Source organism: Passer domesticus, unplaced genomic scaffold, assembly GCF_036417665.1.
Source record: "Passer domesticus isolate bPasDom1 unplaced genomic scaffold, bPasDom1.hap1 HAP1_SCAFFOLD_51, whole genome shotgun sequence".
Taxonomy (NCBI): domain Eukaryota; kingdom Metazoa; phylum Chordata; class Aves; order Passeriformes; family Passeridae; genus Passer; species Passer domesticus.
In genome coordinates this window covers 219887-239082 of record NW_026990161.1, presented here as the reverse complement: position 1 = coordinate 239082, position 19196 = coordinate 219887, and the positions used below count along the sequence as shown (strand labels likewise).

General features: G+C 51.0%; 1 long non-coding RNA gene across 1 annotated transcript; it reads right to left on the bottom strand.

The window, feature by feature from the left end:
• Positions 1-6398: 6398 nt before the first annotated feature.
• LOC135292835 (uncharacterized) lies at positions 6399-9621 on the bottom strand. The gene is made up of 2 exons (XR_010355004.1): positions 7255-9621; positions 6399-6824 (listed from the first exon to the last, which is right to left on the bottom strand). It is a non-coding gene; the product is annotated as an uncharacterized LOC135292835 (long non-coding RNA).
• Between the last annotated feature and the right edge of the window lie 9575 nt (positions 9622-19196).

Below are 19196 nucleotides of genomic sequence, written 5' to 3'. Positions count from 1 at the left end.
GCTCAGAGAGCCCTGGAGCTGGGAGCCTTCCCTGGGGAGCCTGGGCAGTGCCCCAGCAGCCTCTGGGCAAAAACCTTTTCCTGAGATCCAACCTGAGCCTGCCCCGACTCAGCTGCAGCCGTTCCCTCCAGTCCTGTCCCTGGGCACCAGAGGGAAGAGGTTCCCACAGCCCCAGCCAGGGACCCGCTCCCAAGGCTGTTGCCATGGCCACCAGGGCTGGGACCAGCTGGGATGCTCGGTTTCCACTGGCTGGGGTTTAGGAATGGGATTCCTCAGATTCCTGCTCCAGCTAAAACCACGCTGCTGCTCTCTGCCCTCCTGCCTCCCATGGAATGCACAAAAGGCAAAGATCCTGGGCTGGGATAAGAACAATTTATTGGGAACAGCAACAAGATAAAGAACAAACAGGAACAGAAACAATACTGCTAACAAAAGGGAAAAGAAAAACTATTTACAGGGAAAACCAAAACACAACTCACTGGGTCATCCTGGCCACATATTTCCGCCTACCTGGCAAGGATACTCTTCTCCTCAGGGAGAGAGAGACCCTTTCCTGCCTCTGGCAATGACCTGAGGAGGGAGTGGATCTAATGACATGGCCCTGGCCAGAACCTCATGTTCATTGATCCCACATCATGTCATTGGCAGGGGCAGGAAAAGGGACAGGTGTCTTCCCAGCATGGATTACAGTGAACATGGAACACAGGTCTCTTCCCAGTGTGGATCCTCCAATTGGGTATGAAGCTGGAGCCAGGCACGAAGCTCTCCCTGCAGTTGGGGCATTTACAGGGCTTCACTTACAGGTGCCTCTGTTGGTGTCTGGTTAAGTTAGAACTGTTGGGGAAGCTCTTCCCACACTGGGGACACTCGTAGGGCCTTTCCCCAGTGTGGATGTGCCAGTGGGTGACGAGGTGGGAGTTGTACTTGAAGCCCTTCCCACAGTCCAGGCAGCGGAAGGGGCTCTCCTCGGTGTGAATCCGCTCATGCAGGAGGAGATTGGAGCTGGTGTGAAACCTCTTCTGACACTGGGGACACTCGTAGGGTCTCTCCCCAGTGTGGATGCGTTGGTGGGTCACAAGGGTGGATCTGTAGCTGAAGCCCTTCCCACACTCCCCACACTCGTAGGGCCATTCCCCGGTGTGGATCATCTGGTGGCGGATCAGGGTGCTGCTCTGCCTGAAGCTCTTCCCACACTCCAAGTACTTGTAGGGCTTCTCCCCATCATGAAGCTCCTCATGGACCATCAGCTCCAAGCTCTGGCTGAAGCTCTGTCCACCTTCCTGGCACAGGGTGGGTCTTTCCTCCTCAGAGCACCCTGGGCTGGGATTGCAGGCCCTCATCCTGTGGGATCTCTTGGGCTTTACCTCCCTGTTCGATTTCTGTGCCATGGAGTCCTTCAAAACAGCTTCTTCCACAAGGTTCTGCTGTGAAGATTTGTCATCTCTGGTCTCCATCCTCAGCACCTTGTCTGGGGGATGAAGGACAAGGAGTGGATGGGCTTTGCCTCTGTGCCAGAGGGAAAGGGAACGAGACACCCCCAGTGCATCCCCAGCAGGATGGCCAAGGCAGAGGGGTTGTCCTGCAGCCACGGGCCATGCTGAGCTTGGAGATGCAGCAGGAGAGAGGGAGAAAGGGGCACTGACTTCCTCCTCACCTGCCGGGGTGTCGTGGGGCATCTTCCTTTTCCTTGCAGCATCCCCCTCCATCTGGCTAAGGTTTGGGAATGGGAAAACCTGGTCTGGGAGAAAAAAAAAAAGGGATGAATACATCAAGTTTTGTACGGGTTTCAAGGTAAACCAGGTGGAGATTCTAAGCCAGAATTACAATTTAATAAGAAAATTAAGATCAAAGCAATGAAACAGAAACACTGCCCTAAACTGACAGAGTCAGGATATAACCTGACACCCTGTTGGTCAGGGTGCTGGTAGCAGTCCCATTAAATGGTGGCTGCAGTCCTGTTGCAGTGATGAACGTGATTCTGTCGAAGCAGTGATCCTGTAGAATGGTCTGGTCTTTCTCTGAAGGTCCAGTGGTGGTGATGGAGCTCTTGTCCTCTGGCAATCCAGTAGCCAAGGTGCTCCTGGTGCTGCAAGGCTCAGTTTATATCCAGGTAGGAATGCTTGGCTCCTCCCCCTGGGCAGAGCATCCCACAATGGGATGATGTCATTTAACCAGTCCTGCAGGGACACTCAATGGCCCATTCACAGAAGATGGCCCCTGGAGGGCGTTATCAGGGCTGAGTCATGGAAGAGATAAAGAACACTGCCCCGCCTGTTTATTACAGTTTGTCAACATGGTGATGGAAAACATGCATTTGGTTACATCTGACACTGTAACCTGAAACAGTGGGGTAATCCCTGCTGGGGGGGTGAACACCACCTCCCTTACCCAAACTGGCTCAGGTGTCAAACCCCCACTCCGGGAAGGCCACTCACACAGGGGACAATGTCACACTTGCCCTGCACCAGGGGATGTCTCTGTCCCTGTCACTCCCTTGTTTTCTCCCCCTTTCTCTTTCTTTCCATCTCTCTCTACCTCTGTTTTACTGTTTTTACTGTTCAATACCATCCACTTTGGATTTGGTCTCATTAGCACCTTAACTGGGAAAGAGGCATCTCTCTAACAATTTTCTTAACCAGATTGTGACATTATTTTGGGACAGTAAGTTCAGGGCACTGTTCTCTGACCCCAAGTGCCTTTGACAACAGCATGGTTCCCTCAGAGGAGGAGGTTGTGGGTCTTTCTGGAGGAACTCTTGGAAATTTGGACGCAGCTTCCTCTGAGCGACTCATGGGAGAACTGATGAGGAAAATGGCTTTTGTGGGTGGCCAGTGTAAAGAAAATATTTTCTTGTCCTTCCTTGAAAAGTTCATTAAAATCACTGGAGGAAAGAGAGCAAATGTTACCAGCGAGACTGACAAGGTTCATTTACCCCAAGGTGAGGAGCACAAGGCTGCTGAAAGTCCCACAAGGAGCCCAGCTCCGTGAGCTAAATTCCCAAATAATCCCTGAATTCACAGGCTTCGAGGCCTTCCCACATGTGAGGATACATTTTCTCTTCATCCCTATCACTATTGTGACAGCTACACGGAGTTTTCTCTTCCTTTTAATAGTCTGTATTGATCCAAATTTCCACGTTTCTTTTATCGGCACCTGCCAGCAGCTGAGCTGAACCGATGAAACTTGGAATTGCCACAGAATTGCTTCTATTGTTGGTTTATTAATGTTTGGGTTTTGTTGTCATTTCCATCACAAGTGAGTTGTGGGAAGAGCAAATATTCCTCAAGGCATTTAATGTAGTGTTAAGTTTGATTTCTGCCAAATCTATTTTGTCCAGTGCCCAGGGCATGCTTGAGGGGTCTCTGTGCCTCTTGCCCTGGGAGGGGCTTGGGGGGAATTTTGTTCTTGTCCCTGTCACCCCAGGCCATTCCCCAGGGAGTTTCCATCATTCTCACCCAAGGGAATGCCTGGGGGGTCTCCCTGCTTGGCCCAGTCTCTGTCCCTCTCAGCCCAGGGGATGCTCGGGGGTCTCTGTCCCCTCACCCTGGTGGTTGCTCGGGGGTCTCTCCATCCCGTTGGCCTCAGGGAATGCTTGTGCAGGGCTGGGGACCAGGGGCTCTGTGTCCCTCTCACCGCTGAGGGTGCTCGGGCCTGGGGGGGCTCTCTGACCTTCTCATCCCTGGGGAGGCTGGGGTGGTCTCTGTCCCTCTCAGCCCTGGTATGACCCCTGCCCAAACATCATCGGGGTCAGAGGGACAGAGACACCCCCAAACCCCCAGAAGGGCTGAACCTGGGATCATGCTCATACCCTCTTCATCTGTTTAGCCCAGAAATGAGTTCTGCACCTTTAAGGCAGGTTCTGAGAGCGAAGGCAGGCAGGAAGTGAGCAGGTTTTTTTAAGAAACTGCACTCCTCCATATTCTGGCTCCTGGACAGACAGATAGCAGGACAGGGCTCTCCTTTGGTTTTAGTTAGTTTTTAGCTCTCTGAGGCAGATAAGTGCCCTGGACTGTGGTTTTTCTTTTACTTTAGAGCTGTTTAAACCTGCTCTCAATATCCAGAAGAGCACTGGCAGCTCCACCTGTGGCCCATTGGGCCAAGCCTGGTCCATGGCATTTCCAGTGCTGGAGAAACTGATAAGAGACTGAGTGAGCAGAGCTACAGCCCACAGAGGGACTTTCTGAGTTTGTCATCTCTTTTGGAGCAGCAAGAGGTTTTATTGTTTAATATTGGTCATTTGCTCTACTCGTGAATTCCTTGCCTGTTAAATAACCAGGTTTTTCCACTTTTCTCCAAGGAAATCTTTCCCCAAACTAATTGGGGGAGATGCTGCTTGAATTTGCTTTCTAGAGGAAACCCCTTTTGGAGGTTTTCTCCCAAATTTGCCCTAAACTAGGACAGGGTGGTGGAGAGAGGAGAGAGCCCCAAGTGCCTGGACTGGGAGGAGGCTGGAGAGAGGGACCCTGGAACCCCAAAACCCCCCAGCATCCCTAAGTAGGACCCTGGAGAGGGGGGATCCCCAGGACCCATGGAATCCTTGGCAGCCATGAGAGGGGGGACCACCAGAACCCCAGAGGGATGAGACTGGAATTGGGACACTCGTGGTGGCTTTTTTTTAGATTCACTTTTGTTTTTTGAAGGTTTTCATGGACACCAGGTGACTTCTAGAGATGGACTTGGGTGGAAGATCTTCAGCCTCTCTGTGCTCATCCCTTGTTTTTCCCCAAAGCAGGTTTTCCCATTACCAAACCTTGGCCCAATGGAAGAGAATGCTGCAAGGAAGCAAAAGATGCCCTGAGACACTCAGGCAGGTGAGGAGGAAGTCAGTGCCCCCTTCCCCCTCTCTCCTGCTCCATCTCCCAGCCCAGCACGGCCCTGGCTGCAGGACAACCCCGCTGCTGATGCCGTCCTGCTGGGGATGCACTGGGGGATCTCCTGCCCCTTCCCTCTGGCATGGAGGCACATTCACAGGCTCTGGGGCAGGAGGAGGAACCGCGGGCGGTTTGGGGTGCGTGGCTCGGCTGCTCCCGGCGCGGTTCCCCCGAGCCCCCGGCACAGCTCCACCAGGCCACCCCACCACGGCACTGGCCAGAGGTTCTTTAACAGAAATGCTGGTAAATTGACCATCTGGAATTACACTAAATACGATTTCCAGAAGCTGCTGGTTTGCTGGGCAGTTTGCCAAATTCCACATTGTTGTTTCTCTCAATAAAACTTCACTTTAAAAGGTCTTAGCAAATTCACGCTTTCATAAAATTTGTTGCTACCATGGCCTTCCCTCAAAACTAATTTACATAAAATCATGACACACTTAATTACATCCTCTTAATCCCTCCAGTAAATCCATCATGCTGTTATTTCAATCACAGATTGTTCAACTTGTCAGTGCCTTATTTCTATTAATGGCATCAGAATAAGTTATATTTTGTTGTATGTATAACTTTTAAGGATATCCATTTTTGATTCTATGATGTTTAATTTAATGCAAATTCAGGGTTGATAAGACTAAGCAAAGTTAAACTTCATTAGTGTTAGATTTGAGCAATGTTAAATTACATTTTATTAATTTGAAATCCCGCTGTTCTGGATTGAAAGAAAACATATGTATTCTATTTGCCATCTGTCAGAGGTAGGGCAGTTATCTTCTGTTAATTGGGCAGTAAATTGGACCCCCAATGGCTCCCACAGATCCCAAACACCTGCAAGGACCTCCAAGCTTTCTAAACTCCTTCTTGTGAGAGGAGCCTTGAAGCAGATGTATCCAATCCCAGTCCCAGACTTTCAAGATTTTGTATGTAAGGAATTATAAAGGTGGAATGAAACCTTTCTAGAATTTGTCCCACAGGATTAAGGATGGCAAACCACAGCTGTTTCTATAAATATATATTATCTATTATGGTAATGATTAGACAATATTATCTTAATCAGAAGAATTTGCTCCTAGGTATAACAACTGTTACATATTATATTATATTATATTATATTATATTATATTATATTATATTATATTATATTATATTATATTATATTATATTATATTATATTACATTATATTATATTATATTATATTATATTATATTATATTATATTATATTATATTATATTATATTATATTATATTATATTATATTATATTATGTCATATCATATCATATCATATCATATCATATCATATTATATTTTCATATATCATATTATATAATATACTAGGAAGTGATTTCAAAGTAACTGTGTTAAAGTAAAACCAGTTATTAAGCAGAGATTGATGTCACTCCCTGTGTTGGTTTGAAAAGACAGGTGTCTGCTAAGGAAGGCAGGAGCCTCTCCTAAAATGTAAAATGTAAACTCCCTCCCTCTGAATTGTTATAAATTTGAAATTAAGGGGCTCTCAGGAAAAAATATGGGAGCAGGAATAACAGTTCTTTATTAGGGAAACAAATAAAAAGATAAAATAAACAATGCAGTAAAGCAAGACAACACTGACAGAGTCAGAACACAACCTGACACCCTGCTGGTCACGGTGTTGGTAGCAGTCCAATTGGAAATATGGCTGCACTCCTCCTGGAGTGTCAGGTGCGGTTCTGTTTGAGCAGGGATCCTGTAGAAAGGTGTAGTCTTCCTCTGAAGATCCAGTGGAAGAGGCAGCAGCTGTTCCTCTGGGAAATCCAGTGGAGAAAGCCATGTTGGTGTTCCAGAATTTTTAAGATTATATCTGGTAGGAATGCTTGGTTCTCCCCTCTGGGCAGATCATCTCACAATGGGATGCTGTAGTTCTTATCAGTCATGCAGTGACATTCAATAGCCTGTTATCAGCAGATGTCTGCCCTGAGGAAGGAGTGGGTGTGGAAGAGATAAGGAAAACTTCCCACTTAACAGAAGACAACTGCCATACAGATGGCAAAGAGAATACAATCTGTTTGGCAATCCAGGACTGTCTCCTTTGTGAAACTCAGAGGCCCCAAGGAGCCAAGGGTCCATGGTGACTTTGTGGAGCCCAGTGTCATGGAGGAGGCATTGTGACACAGTGAGGGCACATGGAGCCGAGGGGCCCTGGTGACAGATCAGGGCTTTGTGGGAGCATGAAGCCATTGTGACATTGCAAGGTCTCATGGAAGCACGGGGCCATTGTGACACTGCAGAAGGAAGGGGACCAAGGAGACCATTGGGACACTGTGGGGTCCCACAAAACCAAGGGAACAGGGAACAGGTCTGGCTGGCTGGGCCTCCTGGGGATCACCTGACAGGTCCAGCTGACCTTGGCATGTCGAGGGCTGCTTTCTCATCTGTCCCTGAAGCACTGGGGCTCTGGGCTTTCCTTCCTATGGGAGAGAACTGTCCTTGTCCTCCAGGGGCCCATTGTCAAAACTGGGATTCCTCCTCCAAATTTCCTTATATGCAAAGATTGTTCCCAGATGAAATCTGCCAGGAGTGACAGCTCTGGCTGCCTTGGCCATCCAGGAACCACCTCTCATCTGACTTTGAAACACTGGGACCATATGATTTTTTTTCTTATGGGAAAAAAATCCATCTCGACCAGGCACCCATGGCTAAAATTGGGCATCTGCCTCCAGCATTCCCTATATCCAAGGATAACTCCCAGACAAAAGCTGCCAGGACTGACAAGTGTGGCTGGCCTTGGCTTCCTGAGGGCTGCTACTCATCTGCCTCTAAAACACTGGGGCTTTGTGCTTTCCTTCGTAATGAAAAGAACTCTTCTTCCTGTCCAGGTGCCCACGGCCAAAATTGAGATTCCACATCCAAAGTGCCCTATGGCCAAGGGTAGCCCCTAGACAAAAGGTGCCAGCAGAGACAGGTCTGACTGGCTTGGCCTAAGGGTGGCCACATCTCATCTTCTTCCAGAACACTTGGACTTCACACTTTTTTTCCAGTACAAAAAAACCCCCATTCATCTTGACCAGGTGCCCATGGTCAAATCTGGGATTCCATCTCAAGAGCTCCATACATCCAAGGATTTTCCCCCAATGAAAGATGCCAGGACAGACAGGTCTGGCTGCCCTTGGCCTCTTGGGGGCTGCCTCTCACCTGCTTACCAAACACATTGGGTTGGTGATTTCCTTCCAATGGAAAAGTACCATCCTTCTTCTCAAGGTGCCTGTGCACAAAATTGAGATTCTTCCTCCCAAATTCCATATATCCAAGGATTCCTCCATGACAAAAGCTGCCAGGACAAACAGGTCTGGCTGGCTTGGCCTCCCGAGAGCCACCTCTCTCCTCTTCTGCCTTTGAAACTCTTGGGCTCTGTGCTTTCCTTCCCATGGAAAAGAACCATCCTTCTTATCTACACAGAAATGGCCTAAATTTGGATTCCACCTCCCAAATTTGCTATATCCAAGGGTTGCTTTCAGACAAAAGCTACCAGGACAGAGAGGTCTGGCTGTCCTAGGCCTCTGATGGCTGCCTTTCATCTGCCCTGGAAACACCTCTGTTCTGTGCTTTCCTTCCTATGGAAAACAACTGTGCTTCTCCCCCAGGTGTCCATGTCTGAAACTGGGATTCCACCTCTAAAATTCTGTATATCCAAGGGTTGCTTCCAGGCAAAATCTGCCAGTACCATCAAGCCTTGGCCTCTGGTGACTGCCCCTGCAACACTGGGGGTCGGTTCTTTCCTTCCCATGGAGATCACTGGGACACTGTGGGGACCTCACGAAACCAAGGGGATCATTGTGGCACCACTGGAGCCCATGGAACCAAGGGGCTGTGGTGACACAGCAGGGCTTCATGAAACCCAGAGACCATTATGACTCTGTGGGACCTGATGGAACCATGGAGATCATGAGCACCCTTCATGACCTCGTGTCACCAAGGGGACATTATGACACGTCAGGGCCCCATCGAACCAAGGGAACATGGAGCAGGTCTGGCTGGCTTGGCCTCCCAGGGGCCACCTGATAGGTCTGGCTGATCTTGGGATGTCAAGGGCTGCCTCTCATCAGCTCCTGGAGCACTGGGGCTCCATGCTTTCCTTGCTATGAAAAGAACCATCCCTCTTTTCAGATGCCCATTGGCAAAACTGATACTTTCCCTAAAAAATTTTCCAATATGCAAGGGCATCTCTCAGAAAAAAAACCTGCCAGCTCTGGCTGGCCTTGGCCTGTGGTGGTCAGCTCTCATCTGCCCCTGAAACAATGGAGCTCTGTTCCTTCATTCCTTAGGAAAAGAACCCATTTTCATGCCCACGGCCCATGGCCAAAATTAGAATTTGGCCTCCCAAATTCTGTATATGCAAAGATTGCTCCCAGACAAAAGTAACCAGAACAGACAGGTCAGGCTGGCCCTGCCCTCTGGTGATTTTCTTAGACCATGAGCTGAATGTTTCCATTTGAAAACACCTTGGAGAGGGCCCGGAGATCTCCCAAGGAGGGGTTCTGAAACCTTGGGCCCATGACCACTACATATGGACAAAGGAGCTCTGTGCTCTGTGCTGTTGTGGTGGTATTGCATCATGGAAGGGATGTCCGAAAAGAAGCTGCTAGCAGTTTCCTCCATGTCTGTCAAAAACACCCAATCAGTAATTAGCTTTGAGAATTGACAATCTGTTAAACCACTAAGGAAGCTGTACACGGCTCTGTGAAGACACACGTTAAAGACGAGAAAGCCTGGGAGGGTCTCTTTCCGTTCTGTCTGGCAAAGAGGTAACAAGGCTGGCCCAGCCCCTGTCTCAGCCGGGCCGGGCCGGGCGGCTCCTGCCGTGGGGCCGGGCCCCTTCCCAGGGAGCCCCCAGGCCCCATCGGCTGCCGGGCAGGGCAGGGGAGGCCGCGGGGCCGAGGCCGGGCCGGGCCATGGCTGCGGTTTCCAACACCTGGGCGCTACCGAGCCCTGCCCCGCCGCCAGCCCGGGCCCAGCCAGGATCTGCCGGGCCCCAGGAGCAGCCCCGGGCCGGGCCGGCTCGGCCAAGATTCTGCCACCTTTGGGGTTCACCCGCAAGCCCCGGGCAGGGGGAGGAGAAGCCATGGGCCCCGGCCGTGCTGCTGCTGTGTTCTGGCCTGGCTGCTGAGATCCTGGCCCTGCCCCAGCGCGGCGCATCCTGACACAGCCCCAGCGCAGCCGCTGCAGAAACCTCCATGGTAAAACAGCTCTGGCCGCAAGGACCGAGCCCGGCCGGGGTCACGGAACCATCTGCAGGTCTCAGGAGAGATATTAACTCTTTCAGTGCTTCCATCCTCCCTCGAGTAAGAGAAAAGGACAAAGTGCAGGCACACAGAGGAGCAACATGAAGACACCGAGGTCAGTGAAGGGGACGTTGAGTCCCGGATGGGAGGGATGAGGAAATGCCATAACCTTGGGACTGAAATCCTCTTGTGAAGCTATAGAGAAGGATGTAATTGATACATCAGACTCTCTTTTTCCCTATAACACATTGAAAAGGATGGGAAGATGACTTGTTCAGGAAAGACCTCCATGGTAAAGTAAGCAAATGTTGAAGTAGCTGTGTTCCCATGTGAAGTTTGAACAGACAGAGCAGAGTGATGAGACCCTGTGCCCTCATAGGGAGAAGAAGAAAACCACTGTTCTCAGAGATGAAGATGATTTCAGAAATAGATGAAGAGAACATTTGCTCTTAAACAGCTCATCTTTAAACTAATACCCCATTAGTTGACATGGCCCATAAACACAACTGTGGGAAAAGCTGTCAAAAAATGGGAGGGACTTCATGATTGCAGATTTTCCAGGTGGCTGCTATTAATGGAAATTGAGAGCCACAAGAGAACTCTTTTCTTATGGAGAAGTCTCCATAGCAAGAAAGAGAGACTCCTCTCCCTACATGAACTGAAGGAAGACTACTCTAGAGAAGGTAAACTGAAAATATTAGGTTTTGTCTCTTTACATTGTCAGTAAGAAAGAAAAGGTTGTAGGGAAAGAAAAGTGTTCCAAAAGTTTTGTTCTGATTCTTATTGCACTTTCTTTTAGTTAGTATTAATAAACCTTTCTTTATACCCTTTTAAAGTTTTGAGCCAACTTTGCCTTTCTCCTAATCCTGTCTCACAGCAGGAAATGAGTAAGAATATTCTAGTGAGTGCACTGGTAATTGGCCAACATTGAGCCCACCACGCTAATTGATGCATTGGCCAAGAAATCTCAAATTGGAGAGAAAAAACACTACAGAAACATTCCTGATGAACTGCATGAGAACAAAGGGAAATCAAGGCAGAGCCATGGTTTGTCAGAACTTGCCTGATCCTAATGAGCCCCATGATGAATTTGGAGATGAGCCCTGGAACCTCAGGGTCTGAGAGGAGAGTGCACAAACCTTTCCAGGAGTCCAAGCCAGAGGAAACACCCAAAGTGTCTCAAAGCATGAATGGGTCCCACTGAGGTCCACCCCCAACACAAGCTCTTAATGGACGCCATAGAGGAGAGAATTGGAGGCCAGGATGGCACAAAAAGCTTCTCAGGGACTCAGTGTGGAACAGAAAATCCAAAGAACCTTAAAAACCTTGAGCATTTCAAACCACTAATGAGCCGCAAGGAATGTCAGTACAAAGCTCTCCAGGGACTCATTAAAGCAGATAACTGGGGCCATGATTGCACAAACCTCTCACAGAGTCTGTATCAAAAGGGAAGCACCAAGTACCTTAAAATAACTGAAGTACCTTGAAGCATTAATGAGCCCCACTGGATGCTGTTACTGACAAAGCCTCTCCAGGGACTAATTACAGCAGATAATTGGAGGCCATGATTGCACAAAACTCTCAGAGACTCCAAGACAAAAGCCAAACCCACAGTCCTTTGAAAAACCTGCAGTCCCTGGGAGCATTCAGGAGCCCCCAGGGCCATTGCTGAGCAAGGCTCCCCAGGGACTCCTTCCAGCAGATCCTTGAGGCCACTGGGATGTGGGCTATGGGGGGGATGCTGAGGGCAGGACAAGGGGCTGACAGTGCCCAGCCTGGCTGGGGCTGTGCCAGGAGGCCCCAGGGCCTCAGGACAAGGTGTCTCCTCCCAGCCCTTGGTGGCACAGACCCTGCTGCTGTGCCCCAGGTCACCAAGACTTGGCTTCTCTTTGCTCCCACCTGTCATCACTGCCTCCAGTTCTCTGCTCTGCCTGGGGCCTGGGGACACTTTCTCAGTTGTGTCCCTTAGAGGGACCCATTAAAAGACCAAGAAACTTTGGAGTTGGATTCTAACTTGGAGTTCTGGAGAGGTTTCTGCAGCTGCCTCTCAGGGACTGATGTTCAGGGCCTGAGCACAAAGCCCCAGAGGGTCATTCAAGTCCTTGTTCTGTGTCTGTGCTGCTGGGCTGAGCTGAGCTCCTGGCACAGAGGCAGCTCCTGGTCAGCAAGAAGAGCTTCAAAAGCACATTTCTCTTGAGGAGCAGCTCTTCTGCCAGCCCAGCAGGGCTGGGGCACTGCCTGCAGCCAGCCCGGGCACAGCCCAGAGGCACAGAGAGCTTGAATCAGTCAGGGCTGGGAAGGTGCTGAGAAGTGCCTGGGGCAGAATCACTGCCAGCCCTTGGCACAGGAACCTCTGGCTGCAGGACAATGCAGCTGCAGCTCCTGGAGCCATGTGCTAAAGCTGGAACATCCCAATGCCTGCAGACTCTGTGAGTACATTCTCAGATTCTCTCTTGTGCAGAGCAGCCAGGGGTGCCCAGGGCTGTCCTGCAGAGCAGGCTCCTGCAGCCCAGGGCGCTGTGCTGGGGCAGGGACTCTGCTGCCTGCCAGGGACAGCTCTCAGCCAGCCCTGGCAGCTGCTCCCAGCACTGGGGCACAAGATCTGAGTGGAAGGAGACAGCTGGTAAGGCTTGCAATTGTTCTCCCGGGGTGGTGAGGATGCTGCACTGTTCAGGACTGCTCCAAAAATGGCATTTAACTGCAGAACATTTACAGTTAGATGATAAAGGGAGCAGAGCAAGGAAGGGGCTGCATAGAACGAAAAATCCTGCTTTTTTAATCTAGTGGTAGGGGTTGTCTGGATAGGAAACTTCCCACAGACATTAATCTCTCAGTTAAGTTTGGGAAAAAATAAAAATATTTTTCTCAGATCTTACTAAAACATTCAGTGACAGGAATCAGCACAGGGCACCTCACAGGCAGCATCAGTGTTGCTTTTCCACCATCCTCAGGGTTGCTCTGATATTGCCATCAGAGCCTGCAGAGCCAGAGCTGCCCCTCGGCAGTGCCAGAGCTGGGAGGGGTCTGCAAAGCAGAGCTGAGCCCCCAGAGCTGGGCTGGGCTCTGGCAGCACTGGCAGGGCCCAGCCCTGGGCACAGGGAAGCAGCTGCTGGCAGAGACAGCTCCAGGCAGCAGAGCACTGGGCAGGCAGTGGGGGAAAAGTGCCCCCAAGCTGTGCTAGGATATTTAGAGTCCTCTCCAAACCTTAACTACTTCATGATTACATTTTATACAGATCCCCACGCCAAGGCACCACAAATGTCCAACAGCAGCTCCATCAGCCACTTCCTCCTGCTGGCATGGGCAGACACGCGGCAGCTGCAGCTCCTGCACTTCTGCCTCTTGCTGGGAATCTCCCTGGCTGCCCTCCTGGGCAACGGCCTCATCATCAGCGCCGTAGCCTGTGGCCACCACCTGCACACGCCCATGTTCTTCTTCCTGCTCAACCTGGCCCTCAGCCACCTGGGCTCCATCTGCACCACTGTCCCCAAAGCCATGCACAATTCCCTCTGAGACACCAGGAACATCTCCCACAAAGGATGTGCTGCACAGATCTTTTTAATTATGTTCTTCTTCTCAGCAGAGTTTTCCCTCCTGACCATCATGTGCTACGACTGCTCCATGTCCATCTGCAAAGCCCTGCACTACGGGACCCTCCTGGGCAGCAGAACTTGTGCCCACATGGCAGCAGCTGCCTGGACCTCTGGCTTTCTCACTGCTCTCATGCACACAGCCAATACATTTTCTCTGCTCCTGTGCCATGGCAATGCCCTGTGCCACTTCTTCTGTGAAATCCCCCAGATCCTCAGGCTCTCCTGCTCCAAATCCTCCCTCAGGGAACTTTGGCATCTTTCTGTTACTGTGTGTTTAACTTCCAGCTGTTTTGTGTTCATTGTTTTCTCCTATGTGCAGATCTTCAGGGCCGTGCTGAGGATCCCCTCTGAGCAGGGACAGCACAAAGCCTTTTTACCTGCCTCTCTCACCTGGCTGCAGTCTCCCTGTTCTTCAGCACTGGTATATTTTCCTACATGAAGCCCCATTCCATCTCCTCCCCACCCATGGATCTGGTACTGTCAGTTCTGTACTCGTTGCCTCCAGCTCTTATTCCCCTCATCTACAGCCTGAGGAGCCAGGAGCTCAAGGCTGCAGTGTGGAGACTGATGACCGGATGGTTCCAGAAATATTCAAGTGCAGGCCAATTTCTGCAAATCACTTGTAATAAAAGTAATATTTGATACTTCTTGCTGGTTTAATTTTAAAGGTTTTCTTTCTTTTACTTTTTTTCATATTGTCCACAAAGAAATGCCATTGTCTGTGCTACTTCTCATTTTGTTTCTCTCCACCTTCCCTGTGGCCACAGAGTGTATCAATGAGGGGCTCCGCTCTCAGTGGCTTGAAACAAACTAAAGGATCTCCCAGCAAAGTTTCCTGCAGAGATGCCCTTTTGTTGCCTTCTCTGGAGTTGCAGCAGCAATGTCTGTGTGCAGAGCTGGGGCAGATCAGTGCTGGCACAGCAGCTGTGCCCAGCAGCAGCAGCAGCACTTGGTGTTGCCAGTGCTGCTGCCGTGGCCCTGCCCCGCTGCCCTGGTGGCCCTGGTGTTGCTGCAGGACCTGAGTGCTCTCGGGGCCAGGCACAGTCCTGGGGGTGGCAGTGCCGGGGCTGCAGCAGGGACAGGCCATGGGCACTGCTGGGGCAGCGCTGACGCCTCAGGCCAGGCCCTGGGGGCTCCAGGCTCCTTGCCCAGGCTCTCTCAAGAACATGGCCAGGCCAATGCTTAGCACAGAAAAGCCCCAGGCTGAGCAGCTCCAGGATGGCCGTGGGCAGGCTGGGGGCAAACAGCATGGCTGGGGCTCTGCAAGGGCCCTGGGGGAGACGGGAAGGAGCAGCAGAGCAGGGGCTGATCCATCCCCAGGGTGCTGCACAGCCCAGGGCAGCGTCCCAGAGCGTCCTTATGGAGCTGCCAACAACATCCCCCCTCTGCAGCCCTGGCCTCTCCCCCAGCTCACAGAGGTGCCCCATCCTTGCAGGCACAGCCACGGCAGCACTGGCTCAGGAGCCCCTGTTTGCATTGCACAGAGCAGGCGGGAGCACACCCATGCTGGTGCTGTGGGGACATGAATCTGAGGGAGCACAAATGGCATCAGCCCCTGGGGCCAGCAAGGGCTGGGGGACACCAGGGAAACCACTCAGCTTTGTCCTGGCCTCTGCAGTCAGCCAGAAAGTTTGTTCCCTTGAGCTGGGAGTTTCCTGTGCCACTGCAGACGCTGTTGCTCAGAGCCAGGGCTGCCTGGCAGCCACCCCCAAACTGCCACAAGCATTTCCTTTGGTTACCCTTTGCTTTCTTCACTCTTCCTGCCACAGATTTCTTCCTTTTGCCACCCCTGTTCCCTCCCCTGCAAACAGCCCATCCCTGTTTGCCCTTTCCTCTCTGGCCCCACTCCCCATTCCAGTTCCTGACTTGGCACCATGGGAACGTCCCTTGGGAGCAGTATCATCCTCCAAGTGCTGCAGGAATTGTCTTCAGGCTCCTGCAGTGCCTGGTGCTGCTCCCTTGCCAGAGGCAGCCCAGGCCAGGGGGGCACATCTGGGCTGCTGTGTCTGCCTGTGGAGCTCCCTGTTCTGGGCAATGAGGAGGAGCTGCAGAGGCTCTGCAGGACTGACAGGATGGGCTTTGGGGCTGGGAGGAGAAGCTGAGGGACCTGGGCTGCTGGAGCTTCTGAGGAGGAGGCCCAGGGCTCATCCTGCAACTGCTTCAAGGGTGGTTTCAGAGAATCCCAGAATCAGCAAGGTTGGAGAAGTCCTTGGAGATCATCAAGTCCATCTGTGCCCTGACACCGCCTTGTCTCCCCTGAGCCTCCTCTTCTCCAGGATAAACAACCCCAGCTCCCTCAGCCACTCCTCACAGCAATTGTACTCCAGACCCCTCACCAGCCTTGCTGCCCTTCTCTGGACACGCTCCAGCCTCTCCATGTCCTTCCTAAATTGGGGGCCCAGAACTGGACACAGCACTCAAGGTGCTGCCCAACCAGTGCCCAGCACACGGGAAGAATCACTGCCCTGCTCCTGCTGGCCACATCATTCCTGATCCAGTTCAGGAGCCATTGGCCTTCTTGGTCACCTGGGCACACTGCTGCCTCATGTCCAGCCTGCTGTCCCTCAGTCCCTGCAGGTCCCTTTCTGCCTGGCTGCTGTCCAGCCACTCTGTCCCCAGCCTGTAGTGCTGCAGGGGTTGTTGTGGCCAAAGTGCAGAACCCAGCACTTGGACTTGTTAAATCTCACCTTGTTGGATTTGGTCCCTGGATCCAGCCTGTGCAGGGCCCTCTGCAGAGCCCTCCTACCCTCCAGTAGATCCACACTCCTGGCCAACTTGTTGTCACCACAGTTCCCTGAGGCCCCAGAGTGTCACATGGTCTCCATGATTCCATGAGGCCTCCCCGTGTCACAATGTTCCTTTGGTTCCATGGAACCCATTGGTGTCTCAAAGTCCCTTGGATCCTTGGGCCCCACAGTGTCACAATGGATCCTTGGTTCCATGAGGTCTGGGAGTGCAGCAATGCTCTCCTTGGTTCCCACTGTCTTTTATGCCTCTCACTGTCAGGCAATAGAGGGGCACCTGGTAGATGAAGGGGAATGGGAATGGGTACCTACTCAAGGAGGTAATAATAAAAATTCCTCCTGACCCCCACTCCCAGGCCAGGTGCCACTTCAGAACAGGTATGAGCCTCTGGATCTGGAGAGTCAGCCAGATGATTTAGAAGAAAATTATCTGCCCAGTGAGCCTCCCAATTATGATTCATCTGTGAGGATAACAACCTCCAACATCAAAAAGGAAAAAAAGTGTAATCATGGGGGGTGACTCCCTTCTGAGGGGAACAGAGGGCCCCAAATGTGGATTGTACCCACACTACAGAGAGGTCTGCTGCCTCCCTGGGGCTTGGGTATGGGATATCACTGAGAGACTGCCTGGGCTGATTCAGCCCTCTCATTATTAGCCACTGCTGATACTCCAGGCTGGCAGTGACGAGACTGAAAAGAGGAGTGTCAAGGCAAGTAAAAGGGACTTTAGGGCACTGGGACAAGTGGTTAATAGGACAGGGGCACAGGTAGTCTTTTCCTCAGTCCCTTTGGTCTCTGAAAAAAACTGTGAAAGCCATAGGAGAGCTGACATCATCAACAAGTGGCTCAAGGTTTGGTGGCATCAGCAGAATTTTGGAATCTTTGGTCATGGGGCAACTTTTACAGCACCTGCTGGAACCAGATGGGCTCCATCTCTCTGTTAAGGGCTTTTGCTCATTACGGTTTTTAGTTCATGAACTGGTAGAACTTGTTTAGAGGGCTTTAAACTAGGTCTGAAGGGGGTAGGGGATGCAGCTGGGCTGTCCGGAAGCAGGCCCAAGGGTGGTAAGCCTGAGTTAGGGGTGAAATCAGCAGCCCAGCTGAGGTGCATGGATAGCAGTGCACACAGCATGGGTAACAAACAGCAAGAGCTGGAGGCCATGGTCCAACAGCAGAGCTGTGATGTAATTCCCATCACAGAAACTTGGTGGGATGACTCACATGGCTAGAGTACTGCACTGGATGGCTACAAGTTCTTCAGAAGAGATGGGAAAGGGAGAAGGGGTGGAAGGGGTGGCCCTTTATCTTAGGGAGGCTTTGGACACCACAGGTATTGAAACTAATGAGGATGGAGTTGAATACCTGTGGGTGAGAATTAGGGGGAAGGCCAACAAGGCTGACATCCTACTGGGAGTCTGTTATCATCCACCCAGCCAGGAAGAAGAGGTAGACAACTCATTCTATAAGCAGCTAGAGAATGTTTCTGGATCATCAGCCTTTGTTCTTGTAGGTGACTTCAACTTGCTAGACATTTGCTGGGAACTTAATAAAACTGAAAAGAGGCAGTCCAGGAAATTTTTAGAGTGTGTGGAGGACAACTTTTTGTCACAGCTGGTGGGTGGGCCGACCAGGGGATGGACTATGTTAGATCTGGTTTTTTGCAGAGATGGGCTGGTGGGAGATGTGGTGGTTGGCGGCCACTTGGGGCAGAGTGATGATGAAGTTACAGAGTTCTTGGTATCTGGTGAAGTCAGGAGGAACATCAACAAGACTTTTATACTGGACTTTCAGAGGGCAGACTGTGGCCTATTTAGGAGGTTTATTCAAAGAGTTCCTTGGGAAGCAGTCCTTAAAAGCAAAGGTGTTCAGGAAAAGTGGACGTGCTTCAAAACAGAGATCTTGAGGGCATAGGAACAGACTGTCCCTGTGTGCTGAAAGATGAGGCGAAGAGGCAAACGTGCAGCCTGGATGGGCAAGGAGGTTTTCAAGGAACTTAAGAATAAAAGGAGGAGGAATCCTCTTCGGAACCAGGGTCAGGTCTCTCGGGAGAGAATGAAGAAGGAAAATTAGGGAAGCCAAAGCTCAGTTTGAACTTAGAATAGTGACTTCAGTAAAGAATAATAGAAAATGATTTTACAAATATATTAACGATAAAAGGAAGCGTAAGACCAACCTTGTTCTTTATTAGATGCAGGAGGGAATTTGGTAACTGCAGCTGAGGAGAAGACAGAGGTGCTTAATGCCTTTTTTGCCTCACTCTTTAGTGGGAAGATGACTTGCCTTCAGGGAAACTTCCCTCTTGGGTTGGTTGATGGTATCAGGGAGCAGAATGGGCCCCCATTATCCAGGAGAAGGCAGTCAAAGAACTGCTGAGCTGCTTGGGTATTCATAAATCCATGAGACCAGATGGGATCCCATCCCTCATCCCAGGGCGATGAGGGAGTTGGCAGATGAGCTTGCCAAGCTGCTCTCCATCATTTACCAGGAGTCCTGGCTCACAGCTGAGGTTCCAGATAACTGGAAGCTGCCCAATGTGACTCCCATTCACAACAAGGGTGGGAAGGAGGATCCAGGTAATTACAGGCCAGTCAGTCTGACCTCAGTACCCAGTGAGGAAATGGAACAGTTTATACTGAGTGTCATCAGCCAGCACTTCCAGCATGGCCAGGGTATCAGACCCAGCCAGCATGGGTTCAGGAGGGGTAGGTCGAGTTTGACCAAGCTGGTCTC